General features: G+C 38.0%; 1 protein-coding gene across 2 annotated transcripts in view; it reads right to left on the reverse strand.

Moving 5' to 3' along the window:
- Positions 1-15,377, reverse strand: part of LOC117997279 (LIM domain transcription factor LMO4) — a 279,363-nt gene that overhangs the window by 94,987 nt on the left and 168,999 nt on the right. The window lies entirely within an intron of this gene.

Consider the following 15,377-nt stretch of genomic DNA (forward strand, 5'->3'; position numbering starts at 1 on the left):
TAATCTAACTGTGCTAGATGTCAGATAGAGAGAGAACCAGCGCGTGCCAGACCTTTCTTATTTCATAAAAGCTGAAAGCTTCTAAGCGTATTATTGTCCCCAACTCTGGGAGGAACGTTTGTTTGGATCATGGTGGCTTTGGGAGATAACAGGTAGGTAATTAAGGTGCAAAAATCTTACGTTAAAATATAAAGTCTATTTTTTTATATTTTCTTCACGTCATGCATTGCCAGACACTTAGTGTCGTGGCAACCCCTTGCCAGACACTCTTAAACTTTTAAACTTTAAGAATATCTGGCAGCGGGTTGCCATGTTACTAAGTGTCTAGCAATGCATGTCGTGATTTCTTATACTATTCTGAACAAATTATATAAAAAATTAGACTTTATACTTTGACATAAGATTTTTTACACCTTCATTACTTGTTATCTCCCAAGCCACCATGATCCAAACAAATATCCAAACAAACGTTTCTCCCAGTGTTGGGGACAATACGCAGATAAACTTTTAGCTTTTATAAAATAAGGAAGGTCTGGCACGCGCTGGCTGTTAGTCCGAGAATATTGAAGCAGAAGGTGACAACGATAATCAAGATAAATGGTCTCGACGTTTTGAAATTGATTCTTTTTTTAAATCACTTCAAGATGGAAACCAGTTCATATTATTTTCTATACAAACTCGCAAGCATGAGTTATTATATGATAAATATCCTCTAATGCATATGCAATAAGTCTGAGCAAACATGCTGCGTCAACAAGTAAAGGAAAACGTTTCATTACAAGCCTTCCCAGAAATGTCTAGCAACTATGAACTAGGCTAGTTATATACATATATTGAAGTTGCTACAAAGATTCATTAGTGACAAAACAACCTTAATAAAAACCTTCAATATGTAATCACTAATCAGAGATTGAAAGCCTACTGTTACAAAGTCAAGGTCTCCGAAAAATGGCGGGTATTTAACAGAACTTTTTCAAGTATGTAAAGGTATATAATTGAAATCGGTTCAGATGTTTCGAATATATGAAGTATAATCTAATTCGCCTGTCGTACGTTTGGCGTTAGTCGTTCGCGCATAGTGATTAGTGATAACTGATAGCATTCGTGTTATTGAGTTGGCATAAGCTAAACCCAAATCCAAATCGATGGCTTAATTGTGAACTAAATAAAAATACATGACAAATTGAGAACCCAATTTTTTTAGGTCATTTGGAATAGGGCAACTGTGTGGGATATAATAGTGGCCTAAGTAGCCTTTATGAAGGACGTCATCCAAATTCTCCCCAAAACCCTTTAGTTAAACCTCTTAAACTGGCTCTATTGCAAGACAACGTTCAATTAAGAAGCCGAAGTCAATTTATTATAACAAAGACTTGGCACATGTGACATGATTGGGTCATCTCGTGATTTCCTCGTGGCGTCCGTACACGACTTCAGCCAGCTCTCAGACTGCGAACATGTCCGATTACTCTTACAAGAACGACGTTGATAACTTGATAACGACATAACAAGTGTTGACATGTTTCCTAACGAGATCTTTTTAGATTTATTACTCATAACTACATAGTATAAAGATAATTGGATTATAAAAAAAAATTTACCGGCTTCAATATACGATTAAGTTGTATTGTTGCATTCAAACGAATGATTACTGATTAGGTAGCTCTGTTGTTCGATAAAAGGTTCTATCCTTTAAATCGAAAGATCTAAATCAGATCCATCACATGTATTATGGTCACAAAACTGAAACTAAAATTTATCAAATGAAGAAGAATCATTCAACACCGGGAATGATCAGCGACTATGAAGTTTAGATCACGGTGGATTTGGGAGATAACAGGTAAAGGGACAAAGGTGTAAAAAAATCTTACGTCAAAGTATAAAGACATTAGAAATGCAATCATGCATTGCCAGACACCGTGGCAACCCCCTGCCAGACGCTTTTTTAAGTTTAGGGTGTCTGATAGGGGGTTGTCACGATACTAAGTGCCTGATTATTCCAAAGAAAATATAAAAAAATAGATTTTATATTTTGACGTAAGATTTTTTACACCTATATTACCTGTTATCTCCCAAAGCCTCCATGATCCAAACTTTATAGTCGCGGATCGTTCCTCCCTGTGTTGCGACAATATGCAGAGAAACTTAACTATAACTATAAAATAACGAAAGTCTGGCACGCGCTGGCTGTTAGTCCAGATGTTTTAAAAGTCTTCTTCTTTTTAAACTGACAGACGGAACGTCCGTTAAACTCAAAAAAAAAACACTTGATTGATTCCATTTCAATTTTTACCAATTGTGGCAATAGATAGGCGGGCAATCTTTGTCCTGGAGAGAGTAACAGGTTTCGTAAATTCGAAAAAAAAGTATTTCCAATGTTCTATCATAGTTCTATTTATCGTAGAGTAATTTAAATAAAAGAGTTTCTTGTTACCTACTGTAAACAAGTAAGTAATGTAATTCATAGCTCAAGTAGCTCAACAGTCCAGAAAAAAAATTGTTTTGATGTCGAGTTCTCGAACCAAGGAAATTACAAAAAAAAAAAATTGCAAATAAAATCAATACGCAGAAAATACTAGTTGTTTTCCGTTAGTATTATACAAGTAGGTAAATACATAAACAGGGATTTATCTAGATTGAGTGCTATACCTGAAAAAAGATCCAATTACACTCGTACGAACTGAGATATATCCTAGTCTATGCCCAGACAGTTAACGTAATTATTATTATAGTATTACATTGTATGTAGTACATTGTGTAGCAGTTCATACTAGACCACAATATAAGGCATTTGTCTCTAGCACTGTTTGAAACTATCCAAAGAGCCTAGTAGTAAGTAGGTAAACGTTGGCCCAACACCTGCCCAACACGCTCGGTCTATGCATACGTCAAAGGTGTACAGACAGGGGAACCTGACATACACCTACGTTTTTCAAAATGTACTCCGACTTTTGTGCTTTCATCTCGGTACAACGTTTTCGCTACAACTGGAAGCTGAAAATTGGTTCAGTAGCATACATATACATATCTACCTTATTCTACAAATTATTGTGGAGCTGACGAACATACACTTTTGATCAAAATACTTTTTTTCTTTTATCTGAATACAAATCTGAACTCAGCTAAAATTCAGTCCAAAGTCCATGATTTCGAATAATTCTTTTAAAACTTAACAAAATTTCAAAATTGAATGAAAGCTATTGAAATTTTACTGTAAAAATGAGTACAGTAAAATTTATATAACTTTCATTCAGTTTTTTACTCCTCCTGTAAAATTTTATTTCGTGCAATTACAACGTTTTCCTCGCCAGCTTCTTAATTTATTTATGGTAGGTCAATTATACACAATTAATAATCGTATAGTGCAAGAGCAAGTTGAATATCAACGTTAGCTCATAAATATGGAAATGGAGTGTAGCTGTCAGTGACCGATTAGATGCATTTTGATTTACTGCCGGGCCTGCGTAGTGGACTGCGGTAGTGGAGGCAGTGCACGTCAAAAACAGGAGCATTATTACTGCGTTTGACAAATTTAAGCCGTTTGTTATCGTTGTGATCACTAGTAAATTACCAACGTCCACCACCTACCTTTAATTTCCTAGTAACATAGTACAGACATTGGCGCCGACTCTGTTATCTTCTCTTATTCAGAATCTGCATCTTTTTCTTTTTAATATTGCTAAAACGGGACGGAACATGAGTTTTACATTTAAAGACTCTTTTTAGTGCACGCTACAAATTTAAACAGTAGGCTCGCGACTTGCAACTAAAGTCACGTGGTTTGACGGCTCTAAATTAAATGTAAAACTAAAACTGTGTCTGTCCTTTTCATATTACATTAGTAAGAAGAGTATGCGAATACTCTAAAATTTAGGTGTGCTCAGAATCAGTGCCATTATGTATTTCCTCATTTAGAGTAACAGAATCAACTGGTTGTATTATTATTCATGTAAAATATTAAGAGGTCTAAGCAAATTGATTCAATATCAAGCTCATTCCAGTTCCATCTATTTTATTTACATAGGTAATTTACATACATAATTACATAAATATCTACCTATAATTGTGGTATGACGCTCGTACCGTGGAAGATGGGCAGGTCGCTTGTTTGGGATGCAACTTGTGTAGACACTTTAGCTGCATCCCACATTCAGGCGACCTCCTCTATGGCGGGTGCAGCGGCCATCAGCGCCGAACAGGCCAAGAGGCGCAAATATGAAAACCTCGATGGGAGCTTCGTATTCGTGCCTTTTGGTGTGGAGACCTTGGGGCCGTGGGGCCCGGGGGCTCGAGCTCTTTTTGAAGAAATTGCGAAAAGAGTTATCGAGTCAACCGGAGACCCGAGAGCTGGCAGCTACCTTGGCCAAAGAATTAGTTTGGCCATCCAAAGGGGTAATGCTGCCAGCATCTTGGGTACAATGCCACGCTGCGGTGGTCTCGATGAGGTTTTAGATTTAATTTAATTTATTTTAGTTTTAATTTAATGTTGTTTTTTAGATTTAAGTTTATTAACCTATAATTCAAACATATATAATTAACTTTTTCCAGCCTATATATTTTGTTATGTTATATTTTACTTCTTTCTTTACTGACCTACGGTACCTATTCTTTAAGTTGAAGCGAGATATTTTTGCGTGAATTAAAATACTTATTAGTTTTCATTTCTGTGGTATGAATATTATGTATGAATTTTAATAAGCAAACAGCTATCTATCAGATAATCTTTATTAAATTGTTTCCCTAAGTAACCACACAATAATAGAGTTGTTAAATAAAATGAATGTGCGAATTTACCGTCCATATAAATTGTTTAACAGGCATAATATATTTTAATACCGTGTTTCCGTATGTTTGTGCGCGGAAGACAGTCGTTATAATCGAGGCCAGCCGGCTCATTAAGACTGACATAAATAATTAAGAACAAATCTTACATTTAAACCGCTTTCAATAACGTTAGTTTTTCTGGTCATTTTATATTATTTGACTTCAGTTCGACTATGATATGTAAAAAAGTTAAAATAAGAACTGTCTAGGAAAATTCCAATGTAATGTGATTAAGATCGCCTTTTATTAATAAAAATAACTGCAAATATCAATAACAATATAATCACGCCTTATCTATTTTCATTTTTGGTCTCTTTTTAACAGACTTAAAAAAGGAGGTTCTCAATTCCACATGTTTTTTTTTATATTTTTGATTGTATGGATTTTTGATGATTGGATTTATGTATTAGATAAGTATAAGAAAATCAGACATGGCACAACGGTGCAACGGATTGACGTGATTTTCTGCATACTGCATTTTAAAGACCTGGGGAGTGACATAGGCTACTTTTTATCCAGGAAAATCAAAGAGTTCCCACGGGATTTCTAAAAAACCTAATTCCACGCGGACGAAGTCGCGAGCATCAGCTAGTGTACACATAAAGTAAAGACATCGTACACGTATTAGCAAGAACTAACGACAGAGCACTTATACCGTGACCATGCTTTTGAAGTTTACCCGAAGGCAACAACTTTGCATGACCAAAGTGGATATCCGTAATAGAATTCTAGACGTAGATAGGTTCGAACGTTGTTTAGATGCGATGCTGCGACGGACAGACAAAGAGACAAACGAAATTAATTGAGGTCATGCGCCGCCGGCGTAACCCAATCGTCCAGTCTGCGAGCGTTTTACACGACTCGACCAGCAAGGAACTCCTAACTTTGCGACCACTACCAATTAATAGTCTGCAATACGAGTTTACAGCTTCGATTGATGTGTGTAATTGTGTATTATTATTTTTAACTTGCAGCAACAGACTACCTTCTTTTTGTTTACAGGGAAATAATTTTCCTACGTTAAGATTTTTTACAATTGATGTACCCATGGTACCCATTCTTCAGCCTTGTGGACGTACAACTGTACGTTCACAAGGATGAAAGATAAAGTCAGAAGTTGAGTTTAGTCTGGTTCTGGTCTGAATTACTAGATACCTTTGGAGTATGGACTTAACACCTTTCGCATCTCTCTACTACCAGTTGTATATTACCAGATGATAGATGTTGTATGTTACCAGAATTTTAGCCTTCGCTTCGAAGGAAACGGATATGGGATTTGGTAAGAATTCAATTTATCAGTGGATATAATTTGCTCTCCGTAAGGTATCCGGTGGCCCTTACGTATTCTTCCTTAGCATTTAAGGTGGTAGTTAGTTGAACGATATCGTGTCTTAGATAAACGTTGGTCTCGAAGTGATTGTCGACATCAATTTACACGAACAATGTCAATTTGCGAAGAGAAACGTTTGAGTCCGAGACACAGTGCCTCATTAGAGGTGAGTGGTTGAGTCTTTTGCGCGCTAACGAACGGCCAAATTGGAAACCGCCCGCCTTCGACGCGTGAACATAAAATATACATATATTTTTAATATTAAATATTTAAACATTTTAACTAGGTACCTACCACAATATTTGTACGCCTAAGGAGTTGAACTTTTATAATAATTATCATCTTTTGTAGCACACATTATGCAAATAAAGAATTTCTATTTCTATTCCTATTACACATAATAATATAAGGCCAAATGGAATAATATAGCAGATGTAGATACTCGTGGGTAAAACTAATTTCAATTCCAAGTAACATGCGCAATAATTTCGAATAAGTTAACCAACCATCCACAAATACCAAAGTCAAAGTCAAATGATTTATTCAAAATAGATAATAAATTACTCTTACCTACCCACAAATATGATTTAAATTCACAAATTTGTGTTACAAGTTGCAAATGTAGGTAAAATGTGTGTTGGTGAGTGGCAAGAAGTTCGCTGGTTGGCTCGTTAGCGGCGGCTGATTGCTGATTGAGCAGCAATCGCGTGATTGACGCTGCTCTAACGAACCCGCTTCAGGAGTGGACGTGACTGCGCGCTGCGATCTTTTAACCGAATATCAAAACTTTGACACGTGTATTTTGCACAAATTCTATATTCGAATAGTAATGATTTTTAAATTGTTTTAGTGTATCGAAAGAGTCAAATGTAGGTAGGGCCTGTGGCTAAAGTAAAATGCTGTAGATCGTTAATGGAGGTTGATTGCCGATTGAGCAGCAATCGCGTGATTGACGCTACTCTAACGAACCCGCTTCAGGAGTGGACGTGACTGCGCGTTGCGATCTTTTAATCGAATATTCAATACTTTGACACGAGTATTTTGCACTATACACGTATAATGATAGTGTTTTTACACTTGTTCTTTAGGGTGAAAACTTTTGTACTGTTGCTCAGTTAGTGCTGGGGCTCGTTAGGGGCGGCTGATTGCTGATTGAGCAGCAAATGGCTTGATTGACGCAGCTCTAACGAACTCGCTTCAAGAGTGGACTTGACTCTACGTTGCTATTTCTAACTAAATGTAAACTCAAAGGTGAATTTTGTCAAAACTTTATGGGATCATACTAGGTAGAACCTCATTAGTTTCGTTTAGGGGATAGGGAACTGAATGAATCATGTATTTTTGTCTAAACAAATACCTATATTTAGGTATAGTACACGACAGCTCGACACGGCAATCGGGGTGAGGACGCCCCGCACACCCGCACAGCCCCCGCGTTAACTCGGTGCGGGCATGCGGGGCGTCGCTTTAAATTTATAGAACAAATCATTATTCTTGTAAGCGATTGGAATGCTAAGCCGGTCACTATCTTGCGACATTGCAACCTAAATTCAAATAATTCCAATATTACCATTTTGATAATTTTCCTGGAGCAATGCTGAGCGTTCTTATCTTACAAGTGGTAGATCCTGTGTTAAATTCCCTATTAGGGAAATTTAGAAATTTCGAATTTTGAAGTTGTCTCTGGTCTGAGAGATGGCTTCGATTGTGGGTGGTCATACACTACCGGCAAAGTCCTGCTGCTGAGCAATTTAATGCCGCGTAGAACCGATTAGGGGTAGGTACACCTAGGTAGGTATGTGTTCCCAAGTTAGCCTGCATCATTACTTACCATACCACCAAGTAAAATCGCAGTGAAGGACTAAATTGGCATCGAATAAAAAATAAATAAAAAATATGCAATATTCACGTGTCAAAGTTTCCAATATTCGGATAAAAGATCGTTACGTGGAGGCACGTCCACTCTTGAAGCGAGTTCGTTAGAGCTCCGTCAATCATGCAATAGCTACTCAATCCACAATCAGCCCCCGTTAACGAGCCAACCGACTTGCTACTACTCTTTTTTTTAATAATCACTAGCAAAAATATTCGAAACTTCTGCTGAAATGGCTGAACACGGTAACGACGCAATTATGAGTGTCTCACTAACTCATCGGGCATTAAAGATTTATCCTGTTCGCCGTGAAAACAGGGGCTTGGGGTCTTATTGAAGACTAGCTCATGCTCGCGACTTAGACTTATTTTAAATCCTTTCTTAGCGGATGTCTACGTCATAATAGCTATCTGCATGGCAAATTTCAGCCCAATCCCCCCATAGTCAGTCAGTCAGTCAGTCAGTCAGTTAGTCAGCCAGTCAGTCAGCTTTTCATTTTCTATATAGACTAATTGCAAAAGAGAAGAATATTGCACTTTATAGCGTCGTTCAAGAGTGGCTGTTTATTTAAACATCTTTGAGGAGTGCTAGACATCATTAGACGAAGTGTTCCGTGGAATGTTGGCAATTGGCGAAATTCGCGTGTCAAAGTTTCCAATATCCAGTTACTTAAAATATAGGAAGTTGGGAGCACGCCCAGCTCTTGAAGCGACTTCGTTAGACCTCCGTCAATCACGAGATCGCTCCTCAATCGGCAATCAGCCCCACTAACGAGCCAACCAGCCAACTTGGTACCCACACGCACACATTGTTACCGACGATTTACAAGTTCCGTGCAACTTTCAGAATAAATCATTTTTAGTGTCCCGTACTCGTTACAGAAAATGGAACACATAACAATCGCTTCGGTTTTTATGTCTGCCTACTGTACTTTTTATTGAGATAAGTACTATCCCTACTAATTTTACAAATACGAAAGTGTGTCGGTCTGTCTATTTAATGTTTTCCTTCCTTTTCCCCCCGACATGGCGTTCGGAGGTTGTTCTAGGTCGGTACTCTGATTAACTTTTTTTGTTTCTTTTTTTGCTTTGAATAAATCTGTCTGTCTGTCTGTTTCCTTTTTAGGGTCCATCTGTTAAACTGATTTTGACTAAATTTAAAAAAAGTTACTCATAAAAACATTTTGTTTTTTTGTTTTTACGCCTTGTTTGTGAGAATTGTTTTTTTTTAAATTTACTTCTTGGTAGTACGGAACACTGATTGAAGAAGAACTCTCACTTCAGTTTTCTCAATGAAATATTATGCATTCCGTCTAAATTGTACCTCGCTGATGGTATTCGATTACCCTACTTTCTTTCTGTAATCGTTATGAGTATTTAAATTATTTAGCCATCAAGCTATTACGTTTCATTTGCCATTAATCAATTGTTTCATTTCATAATGAACAGTTTCGATATAAAAGGTCGCGATCGCGTGCCAGCTTTAAATTAGTTTAAGCAAATACGTATTAGCGGTCCGTAGAAAATTAAAACTCATTAGCTAATAGACCAATGGCTTCAATTGCTTAAATTGGCGTAGTAAAGCTACTTTCCGAGGGTATTAGAATTAAGGCCAGATCTTATACTTACAAATTAACTATTTGTTTAATAAAACACTGGCAAAACAACGACCCATACCCTTACTAGTTTAAAGCGGTCTTTTAAATCCATACTAATATTATAAATACGAAAGTGTGTCTGTCTGTCTGTCTGCTTTTCACGACCCAACAGTTCAACCGATTTTTATAAAATTTGGTACAGTGTTAGCTTACATCCCAGGGAAGGACATAGGCTATTTTTTATCCCGAAAAACTAAAGAGTTCCCACGGGATTTTTGAAAAACCAAAATCCACGCAGACGAAGTCGCGGGCATCATCTACTAATGTAATATCATCATGATCAACCCATCGCCGGCTCACTACAGAGTACGGGTCTCCTCTCAGAATGAGAAGGGTTTTGGCCATAGTCTACCGCGCTGGCCATGTGCGGATTGGTAGACTTTCACACACCTTTGAGAACATTATGGAGAACTCTCAGGCATGCAGGTTTCCTCACGATGTTTTCCTTCACCGTTAAAGCAAGTGATATTTAATTAATTAAAACGCTCATAACTCCGAAAAGTTAGAGGTGCGTGCCCGGGATCGAACCTCCGACCTCCGATTAGAAGGCGGACGTCCTAACCACTAGGCTATCACAGCACACTAAAGTAATATAACAATCATCAATCGTACAAAGACGTTAGAATTATATGAATTTAGTTTGTGATGTATGTGAAAGCTTCTAGTACCGAATAAGTAGTTTAATGTTTTCTAAGATTGGGATAGTGCATCCTATTGTAAACCAGACGTATTCACATAGTGTCGCAGAGCCCTCAGTCTGATCTTGATACCTATACCCACATCAGTTAAACAATTCCCCCTCAACTCCCAAAGTTAATATGAATAATCTTAATGTCTTCATTTTGCTACCATTACTTATAGTGGTTTATGGTAACAATAATTAATTCTAGCCATTATTTAACTCCGATCTCTATTGATTTTTTACTGAAGAAAGGGTACTGTACTTATATATATTTGCACAACTAACCTAGGCTTATTATAATGGTGGTTGGAATAGAGCAATTGAAGTGAGAGGAATGTACCCCTGGAATGTAAGATGGAAATCGTTTCCAAGTAGGTACTTGAACATCATTTTTAAATTTATAGACTAGGTAGCGCTTGGCTGCAATCAGACCTGGTGGCAAGTGATGATGCAGCCTAAGATAGAGCGCGCTTGCCTAGAAGATGCCTATTCACTCTTGACTTGAAGGTACCCACACATATTATAATTGGAAGGGAAAACTGATGCTGGAAAGGTGTTCCAAATCTTAGCGGTTCGAATCAGAAATGAGGAGGCAAATCGCTTCGTACGTATCTGTGGAATTTCGACTACGTACGGGTGTAGACCTTGGCGATGCCTTGCGGAACGATAGTAGAAAGGAAGTGAAGTGAAGGAGGAACCAGACCCATTGTAGTAAATTATAAAACATTCAAATATCTACGTCTGGACAAGGCAAACAGTTCTAATATCAATGAGCAAAAGACGTACACTTTAATTGCAACCGCTTGCCTCTAATGAGGCACTGTGTCCCGGACTAAAGCGTTCCTCTTGTGCAAATTGACATAGTACATAAATTGATGTCGACAAGCTCCCAGTAAGATGTTAATCGTTTAAGCAAGGCGCGGTATCGTCCAGTGAACAGGGCAATATGGTTTCATTATGATCTAGACAGCATCGTAAAAGTATATTATCGACTTATTGATTCAATAAGAGCAAACAATCATATTATTACCTCAGGTACGAATCTCTCGGTGCGCACGTCCGACTCGCACCTAACCGTTTTCAGGGTTCCGTACCCGAAGGGTGCCAACTGGACTTTGACTTTCCTGTCCGTCCGTTCGTCTGTCTGTCAGTGGGCTGTATCTCGTGAACCGTGAAATTTTCACAGAATGTGTATTTCTATTGCCGGTATATATAACAACAAAGAATAAAAATTTAAAAAGGCCGGCATGAAAATAAAAAAATAAAGTGTTAATTTCTTGCACGATGGTACGGGACCCTTCGTGTGCGAGTCCAACTTGCACTTGACATGACCGATATTTTTCAAATCGGTTAGAAAACCAATAAAAACTCGTCTTTGTGTTCACGTATAAGTAGTAGTGAAACATTAAAGCGGTGAATGTAATTTTGTTTGCCAGCCGTAGAGCTGCTACGTGCTACGAGTTTTCTGATTGCTCGGCATTTTCAATCGAATAATTTAGTTCGATTGATGCTGTTGAATCTCTACGGGCTTTGCTCGTTTTGTAGTCACGTGGCCACACATACACACGACACACAATTACAATAGGTGCGCGAATAGAAAAATAAGGCGTATATTCAATAAAGGCTATGAAGCTATAAAATAACTTTTTATCAATAGAGTTAGCTCGTAGAATCATAAAATCTTTGACTTATTAGATCAAGGGCTATTTCGTAATACTTATGACTAAAAAAATCCACTTCTTTCATTTGACATTCCACTCGATATGATAGCAAAAAATCAGAGACCCCCATTTTTTTGGATGCAACATCCGTCATATTGATTTTCTTCGTATAAAATGTAGCTTATGTCACCCGGCACCACCCGGATCATAATGATGAATCAATTGACATCTTATTTATCAAAATCGGTTCAGTAGCTTGACTTGGTGCTACGGAGGAACTTAGCAAATACAAACATACATAATAGACTGCTAAAGTAACAATCATTCCTTTTGCTTTGCCGTAATTGGGGGGAAAAATACAATCGATAAAAAAAGATATAAAACGAGTACCTACTGAAAATTACAAAAGTCAAACCAGTAATTTAATTAAAAATAATAATAAAATGTTATGGACTAATTTTATACAATACAATTTTTTTGTCGTCCGCACAAAATTTATTTGTTTTCTGTGATCATACTAATTGGTAAAACTTCTCGATTGTGAGACGAAACTACTGCAATAAACGTTAGTTTTAATCCCGAGTTTTCAACTGATAAGATAACATTTATAAAAACGAATAACACATAAGATTAAACGAAACAAGATAAAGCGGTGTAAACGCGGTCTTATCACAAAGCGATCTCTTACTACCTGGAGCCGTAGAATAGTTGAATTTATGACCTTGAATAATTCTAGGTACTTCAAGGAAACTTAGTTAAAATAATTTACTTGACATGACGAAATACTTTGTGCTAAATTGACACTACTAAACTGCCTGAAGAAAAAGAAGAAGATTAAAATAAGAATAAAACTACTTCACAAGGATTTATGTTTTTAATCTTCTAAATATATAAAAGGAAAAGGTGACTGACTGACTTACTGATCTATTAACGCACAGCTCAAACTACTGGATGGATCGGGCTGAAATTTGGAATGCCAGGTACCTATTATGACGTAGGTATCCACTAAGAAAGGATTTTTAAAAATTCAACCCCTAAGGGGGTGAAATAGGGGTATGAAATTTGTGTAGTTCACGCAGACGAAGTCGCGAGCATAAGCTAGTACATAATATACCTCCAATTCTAATATGTACCTTAAAGTCAAGTAAGTGTTAATAGGCATCTTCTTTTTTTATTTTTTATTCATTTATTCATATTAATTGTACAGGTTTCTTACATTTCTATCTCGCCAAACTGGTGGGCCAGTTTGTTGGCGAGGTTCTATGCAAGCGCGCTCCATCTTAGGATGCATTATCACGTGCCAGCAGGTCTGATTGCAGCCAAACGCTAGTCTATAAATATTTTTTCATTATAGGCACACGCTTCACCACAATCACACCTAATGGAAAGTGATGATTTGGCCTAAAATGGGACGCGTTTATTTTGACCCGTTTACCTATCTAGATAGCGAGCACCTGTAGGTCGATTTCGTAAAATCTGTATCAATCATTATTGCAATCTCAATTGTTGTGATTGGCTGAATTTGTGCGATTCTTGTTGCAACAAGGCATTGTAGCCAATAGTGAGCGAGCGTCAACCAATCAGAGGTGATTGCGATCGTGACATTGTAGCTATCATTCTACCGCAATCGAGCAGCGGATGTTAATTAAGTGATTACTGCCTCCCATGAACATCTGTACTCTGTAGCAGCAGAGGAATCAAATAATGCGTTGCTGGTTCTGTTTATCTGCCTCTAGAATAACCCCATATCTTAGCGTAGAGAAACACAGTAGATTTAGAAACAATTGGTTTACTCTCGTAAACAAAAGGTGTTATAAATCATTATAAAATCATAATAATTAAGCTGTTTATGTTAGCTTTTGTGTTTGTCTCGCACATAGAGAATATCTAACAACTCGGCGACTAATTTCGCGCGTAAACAGTAATCAACGTGAAACATCATCATCGTCTTTGTGGTGCGAGACCGCAATTCATCATATCGTGAACAAAAGGCGGCGGATAAACGCGGCATTTTGTTTACGCGGCTGAGCGTTAATTTTGTTAAGGAGTCTCAATCAGTGAACACTTGTGTGGGGTTGGCGCACATTGCATACAGTATCTAGTACTACTACTATAATTTACTATGACCAGGAACACATTACAATTATTTTAGTAGGTACGCGTCAGGTAGGTTTAGTAGGTACGTTGGCAGTCGCTCTTGGCGTGGTAAAGTAACGTATAACAAGTGTGTATTACTCTTTTACTCATCAGAGAAATTTGAAAATCGTTTATTAATTACCTACGAAACGGTAACCCCATGGTTACGGTTTCGTTTATGACAGCTGTTTTATGGTATTCTCTACACTATGGAAAATTGCAAATGTTGACTGTACAATAATTTGTAACAGTTAAAAAATATGCTAATTTCAGCACTTGTATGCAGTGAACAACAACCTCGAGTATCAAGTCGAGAAGCGGCCGCAGGAGCGATTCGAGCGAATTACCGTACCTGGAGGCGCAGGGGCCGACTCGTTAGTTGTTGTTTGCCGAGTGACGCGGGTCAATCAGCAGAGACATGCACGGAACCGCACTTCTTCATCCCCCTGCGTCCCCCCGAGCCCCACGCCCCGCCGCTCGTTAGGCCGCGCCGTCTCTGTCAACTGTGAGACGAGCTTTATCGAATCTACGACGCACGACCCGCGCCGCGGTCGGCCCACTCTTCGCTCCTAGTTTGGTCCCAACCGCCGGTAAACAAGGGAAATCAGTGTAAAACGAATTTATATTTCCTTTATGAATGGCAAATAGAGGGAGCTCTAAATTATGAAGCTGATACACCAAATATACTTAATAGAGATCGTGACTTACTTAAACCTATCTATAGCAGGTACTATATACACCGTAGGTACACGAGACCGGTCCTCATTAAGTGGTAGGTAGAAACGTACAGAAAATCAGGGTGTAAATATAACGAGAGCCGTGTACCACAGCGGGGTGGTGGACTTAGTTAATTGGGTTGAATTCCTTGCGTTTAGCTAATTAACGTCGAGGGCGCCCGAGGCAGCTGCGGTCCACGTGCGAGACCGGAGCGGCGCCGCGCCGGCCCTGTTTCTATTACGTACATCTATCCACAGAAAACTTGCGAAAATCATCCCAAATAAATTATTTATTACATTTCAATTTAATTGTGTGAAAGTGTCTCATCAAAAAATAAGAATGCGGGTGGTACAACATCGTTGCAATTAATGAATGCGAAAATATAACAAAAACTTTGTTACCGGCGTCCTAAATTAGTCCTTAAGTTTTTTAACGATGCCAATTTAGCGGGCTTTAGAGATTCCAACGATTGGTCGCTGCGCAAAGCTGCACTTTTT

Source organism: Maniola hyperantus, chromosome 1 (genome assembly GCF_902806685.2).
Source record: "Maniola hyperantus chromosome 1, iAphHyp1.2, whole genome shotgun sequence".
Lineage (NCBI taxonomy): Eukaryota > Metazoa > Arthropoda > Insecta > Lepidoptera > Nymphalidae > Maniola > Maniola hyperantus.